Here is a 5,910-nt window from a genome sequence, read left to right as displayed (position 1 = left end):
TCGACAAAGATATCAAGACAATTCTGTGCAGAAAGAATAATCTTTCCAAAAAATGGTGCTGAGACAACTGGGTGGCCATATGCAAAAGAATAAAGTTGGACCATTACCTCACAAAATACAAAATGCAAAAATTATCACAAAATGGATCAAAGACCTAAATGTAAAAGCTAAAGCTATGACGCTCTTAGAAGAAAACAGGCATAAATCTTCATCACCTTGGATGAGGCAATTGTTTCTTAGATATGACACAAAAAGCACAAGTGACAAAAGAAAAAAAATAGGTAATCACGCTTCATCAAAAAATACAACTTTTGTGCTTCAAAGGATCTTACCAAGGGAGTGAAAAGGCTATCCAAGGAGCAGTAGAAAATACTTATAAATCATATATATGATCAGAGAATTGTATATTGAATATATAAAGAAGTCTTACAATTCAGCAATAAAGTCAAAATAGCCCAAGAGCCCAGATCTTGGTTTCTAATGCCATTTCTCAGTGATATTAATAAAATGAACAGGGCTCCTGAGAAATGCTTGATTCTAAGAATGATGCAAGAAAAATACAAGATGAGCCTGAAGTATCTTAGTGCCAGAAAATAAGGAATGCTCAAACGCACACGCACACACATACACACATACACACACACGCAATGATAGGGATATATCAAAGGGACTCAGAAGCTAACTGAAAGAGCCCAAGTTGGAACAATTTGAGCAGCAAGACAAATAAATTAGTATTTGATTATAAATCAAAATATAAATTAAATAGCCATGAGTCCATAAGGATATCTATATATATAAAAGCCTAAGCGACCGTTACAACCGAATGACCAGAACAACCGGTCGACCAGTCACTATGGCACAGCCAGCCAACCTCCCGCACCCCACCCCCGGGCCGGCCGGCCCCCCCATAGGCTTTGATTGCTGGCCAGGCCGAAGGACCCCACCCGAGCACAAATTCGTGCCCGGGCCTCTAGTGAGTAAATAAATAAGGAAGAAGAGACAAATATTGCATGCAGAGGAATTCCAAATAATCTTAATAATAATGAGCTAATATGCTAATTAGACCAAACAGCTGAATGACCTTCCAGACATCCTTCTGGAGGACCTTCCATATGAAGCCAGGGCAGCGAGGGCCGAGCCCCTTGCATGAATTTCGTGCATCAGGCCTCTAGTGTGTGTGTGTATGTGTGTGTGTGTGTGTGTGTGTGTGTGTGTGTGTGTATTCTGCCTTCAAGAGGTGGTAATAACTCCTTCTCCTTAGAAGTAGCCCAGCTGGCATGGCTCAGTGATTGAGGTCAACCTATGAACCAGGAGGTCGCATATGCCCAGGTTGGGGACTCGATCCCCAATGGGTAGCATGCAGGAGGCAGCTGATCGATGATTCTCTCTCACCATTGATGTTTCCATCTTTCTCTCCCTCTCCTTTCCTCTCTGAAATCAATTTTAAAAAAATTTTTTTAAGAAGAAGAAGTAGGCTGCACAAAGTGGCTTCCTTGCAGAGTACAGCATGGAAAGGGAGATGGAAGAAACTGTAGAAACACTGCCTCATCCAAGCGATCAAGGTCAACATCAACAATGATAAGCCATGTCAATAGTCTGTAATGAAAATGGCACTTTACCTTTGTGGCTTTCCTCCCCAACACACATAACCCCAGTCTAATGACAAAAAACATCAGAAAATCCCAATAGAAAGACATTCTGCAAAATATTTGACTAGAATTCCTCAAAACTGGCAAGTCATCGAACAAAGGAATGTCTGAGAACTGTCAAAAGCAAGAGGAGCCTAAGGAGACATGACCAGACGTGACCACTGCACAATGTTGTATCACTAATTGTAACAAACGTACCACGCTTATGCAAGATTTTTTAATTAATTGAGACATTTTTAGTAAATAAGCCTCGAATATACTTTATACTGATAAAATGCAATGTTGAAACTGTGACATTTTAAATACTTTTCCAAAAAAGGTTAGTGGTTTCCTTTTTTCTGGGAAACACGGAGATCCCGAGCATTAATGTGGCCAGTCTAGGTCACTACAGTCTATTAATACCAACATCTGAACAGCTGCTCACATCTCACATGTACTGTAAGGCAGACTGTGAATGTCTGTATCACTGAATTTTAGCAAAAATTTCATGAGATAAGGTAAGGAATGTCAAATTTTGGAAGTGCAAACTCATAAACCTCCCTGGGATCACTTTTTTGCTTGGAGTGCATCTGACTTGAGAATACAGGTGATTTTCTTTTCTAATTCCTTGGGGAAATATTGCTGCAGTAAGTCTTATGTCTTCGTTACTATGACTGGGTTGTTAAGAAAGATTATCAGCTCTGTAGTTAGTTTCTTATCGTTGACAAAAATCTGTCAAAAACATCATAATATAATTTGCAAGGGATAAAGTTGTTTTTTAGCCCTAGCCAGTTTGGCTCAGTGGATAGAGCACTGGCCCGCAGACTGAAGGATCTTGGGTTCAATTCCAGTCAAGGGCATGTACAATTGCAGGTTCGATCCTGGGCCCTTGTCAGGGTGCGTGCAGGAGGCAACCAATTGATGTGTCTCTCTCACATTGATGTTTCTTTGTCTCTCCCTCTCCCTTCCACTCTCTCTAAAAATCAATTTAAAAAAATCCTTGGGTGAGGATTAAGGAAATAAAACCAAAAAAAAGTTGTTTTGCAAAGGCTACAGGAACAGGAAAGAAATAGCATTTCTTATTTGTATAAGCACAAACACTTAAACTAATAATACTGCAACTAAATCCAATATATTATTCAAAAGTTCTATAAAAAATTTATTTCCACTGCTCCAGTACACAAATGTTAGATCTGCATAAGAGTTGCACTGCAGCAATTTGCTGGTCCAATTTAAGGGTTGGAAGTTCTTTTAGTGTATTTGGCCCAATGATAGCCACATCCCAGATAATTTCAGTTCAAAAAATAGAAACTAAGGCAAAGACTCCATGTAACAAAGCACAAGAATATGTTACTAGAAGTTGTCCTTCCATGGCTAATGCAGAAATAAAAATTTTGGAAGCAGCCCTGGCCACTGCGGCTCAGTTGATTGGGTGCCTTCCCATGCACCAAAAGGTTGCTGGTTTGATTCCCAGTCAGGGCACATGCACGGGTTTCAGGCTTGATCCCTCCCTGGCAGGAGGCAGCCGACCAATGCCTCCCTTTCGCACATTGATGTTTCTCTCTCTCCCTCTCCTTTCCTCTGACTCTCTAAAAATCAATAAAATTATCTTAAAAACATTTTGGAAGCAGAAAAACTACACCACCCCATAGTTCCAGCAGTGAGAATGATTCCTACCATGCCTTGCAAAGAAAATACTATTGCAAAGCTGGAAAGTAGGATCATGGGAAGAAGACAATATCCAAGGACACTTGCCACACAACCAAATGTAACACCTGTCATAGTCATTACGTTTAACAGACAAAACATTCCTAGACATCCAATTGCATTGATCCCGCACACATAGCCAAACTGAATTTTGCCAGCCATTAACGGGGTGGCTCCAACGGCAAGGCCAGAAACCATAGGCCCTGCCAGATCAGCCTCATGCAGAATGCTGCCATCTGCTACTTTTAATAGAGGTAACACAGTTAGTGTTTTTTTGCCAGAGGTGGTCAAAATTGATACCTAATTCTTCTAACAAAGGTGGCTCATCCTCAAGGTTGTTTCCACAGAATAGCTGAGGTGTAGTGAGTAAATGTCTGAGTTGGTGGAAAATCTGCCCGGTGTATGGCTGCTGTGGCTGCATTATGCCTGGAGGGACAAATCGGCCTAACTGTGAGTGGTCATAACCAGCACACTGTTTGCTCTAGGGTCCTCCTCTTCCTCCCTAATCATAGGACTGCTGTGGGTGCTCATCGACGCTGTAACTTGTCTGGCAGAAATCTGTGTTTAAGTTATCAAAGCCTGACAGTGCAAATGTCCAAACCCCGGGCGGCACCATAGCTCCAGCAGCCCCAAGGATCAGGGTCTTACACTGAGTTCTGGGGTTTCCAAAATGTTTTTAAGATAATTTTATTGATTTTTAGAGAGTCAGAGGAAAGGAGAGGGAGAGAGAGAAACATCAATGTGCGAAAGGGAGGCATTGGTCAGCTGCCTCCTGCATGCCTCCTACCAGGGAGGGATCAAGCCTGAAACCCGTGCATGTGCCCTGACTGGGAATCAAACCAGCAACCTGACCGTGCCCTTACTTTGCCTCGTGGAAATCTGGCTGTAAAATAAAGACACGGCTGGTGGGCGCTGGCGCTGTCTCTCCATGAGGAAGCAGCGTCCCACCGAGGCCCAGCTTTCATTCTCTTGTCTGTCTTTTCTAAGCCTTTCAGCCGCCCCCACTCAGGGTCACCCTTGGCCGTGCCGGTGCGGCACACGGTAGCTATACAATGCAATATTATTCAGCTATAAAAAGGAATGAAGTATTAATACTAGTAAATGCTAATACATGGGTGAACATTGAAAACATTATGCTAACTGAAAGAAACCTGACACAAAAGGTTACATATTGTGTGATTCCATTTCTATGAAATGTCCAGAATAGACAAAGCCATAGAGACAGAAAATAAATTGGGAATTTCCAGAAGCTAGGGTGAGTGGGAAATGGGTAATGGCTGCTAGTGGGTACAGAGTTTCTTTTTGGGGTGATGAAAATTTTCTGGAATTTAATAGTACCACAACTTTTTGAATATACTAAAATCTACTGAGTTGTACACTTACAATTAATAAGAAAAATAAGATTCAAGACATACTATAAACTGTCCTCAACATTTTCCTCCAAAATAAAGAAGGAAGATGTTTTAGGTTACACACATGCTATTTATAGAGAAACTAAGGCATCCAGTGGGTGGCCAAGCTGCCGTCATGTTGATCAGCAGCCACTGGGCACCTGCTTTAGGCAGGGCCAGTACAAACCATGTCCCTAGAGAAGGGAATGCAGGAAAAGGCGAAGATTCCCTCCCTTCATTGAGGGGGAGTTCCAGGGTAAACACAGGTGATATCTATCAAAATAAAACATTTAATGAAAGCTGGGTTGACTTTGACCACACATTTAGGAAACAAGCTTATTATGATTGCGTGTATCTGACTGGCTGTTAGTACAGCTGAAAACATGCGATCTACCCTCAGTGCTCACCCTTTCTATAGCTACTTAAAATAGCCCATTTCCATGGGCTAAGGCAGTGGTCGGCAAACTCATTAGTCAACAGAGCCAAATATCAACAGTACAACGATTGAAATTTCTTTTGAGAGCCAAATTTTTTAAACTAAAACTTCTTCTAACGCCACTTCTTCAAAATAGACTCGCCCAGGCCGTGGTATTTTGTGGAAGAGCCACACTCAAGGGGCCAAAGAGCCGCATGTGGCTCGCGAACCGCAGTTTGCCGACCATGGGACTAATGGAACAGAATACATACCAGATGCCGGTTTGAGCAACGAAGACCTACAACAAGTGAGGCTTTCTATGTTTTTTTCTGTCAAGTTCAAGGAACTAATGCTTCAGAGTCAGGTGTTTTGTTTTTTGGTGGTGGTGGTGGTGGTGGTGTTTTGTGTTTTTTTTGGGGGGTGGGGGAAGGTCACCTTATTTTCCAACCATGAGGAAAACAATATGTTTGGAAAAGATGAGCAGAACAGAAAAGCTATGTAGGAGGGTAAAGGAGAGGATGCACGTGGTGTCCACATGAAGATCCTCTCACAGACAGTAAGAGATGGTAATATGTTTGACCTGCATTCGCAGATGCTGGCGGGGAGCGAGCCCCACCTGGGGCAACCTCACTCTTTGGGAGGAGGGCCTGGAATGAGGCCCAGGCCAGGGGAAGCTCTCAGGGGGAGTAAGACGATGAAGTCTGACCAGCATTCAACTGAGGCGGAAACGCTCTGATGATGTAGCTGTAGTAACAGCCCTGATGTGTAT

General features: G+C 42.5%; 1 pseudogene; it reads right to left on the bottom strand.

Moving 5' to 3' along the window:
- Positions 1–2,925: 2,925 nt before the first annotated feature.
- LOC129150452 (protein YIPF5-like) lies at positions 2,926–3,951 on the bottom strand (annotated as a pseudogene).
- Positions 3,952–5,910: the final 1,959 nt, after the last annotated feature.

This window comes from Eptesicus fuscus, chromosome 2 (genome assembly GCF_027574615.1).
Source record: "Eptesicus fuscus isolate TK198812 chromosome 2, DD_ASM_mEF_20220401, whole genome shotgun sequence".
NCBI lineage: Eukaryota > Metazoa > Chordata > Mammalia > Chiroptera > Vespertilionidae > Eptesicus > Eptesicus fuscus.
The sequence above is the reverse complement of the archived record's forward strand: the minus strand, read 5'-3'. Positions and strand labels throughout refer to the sequence as shown.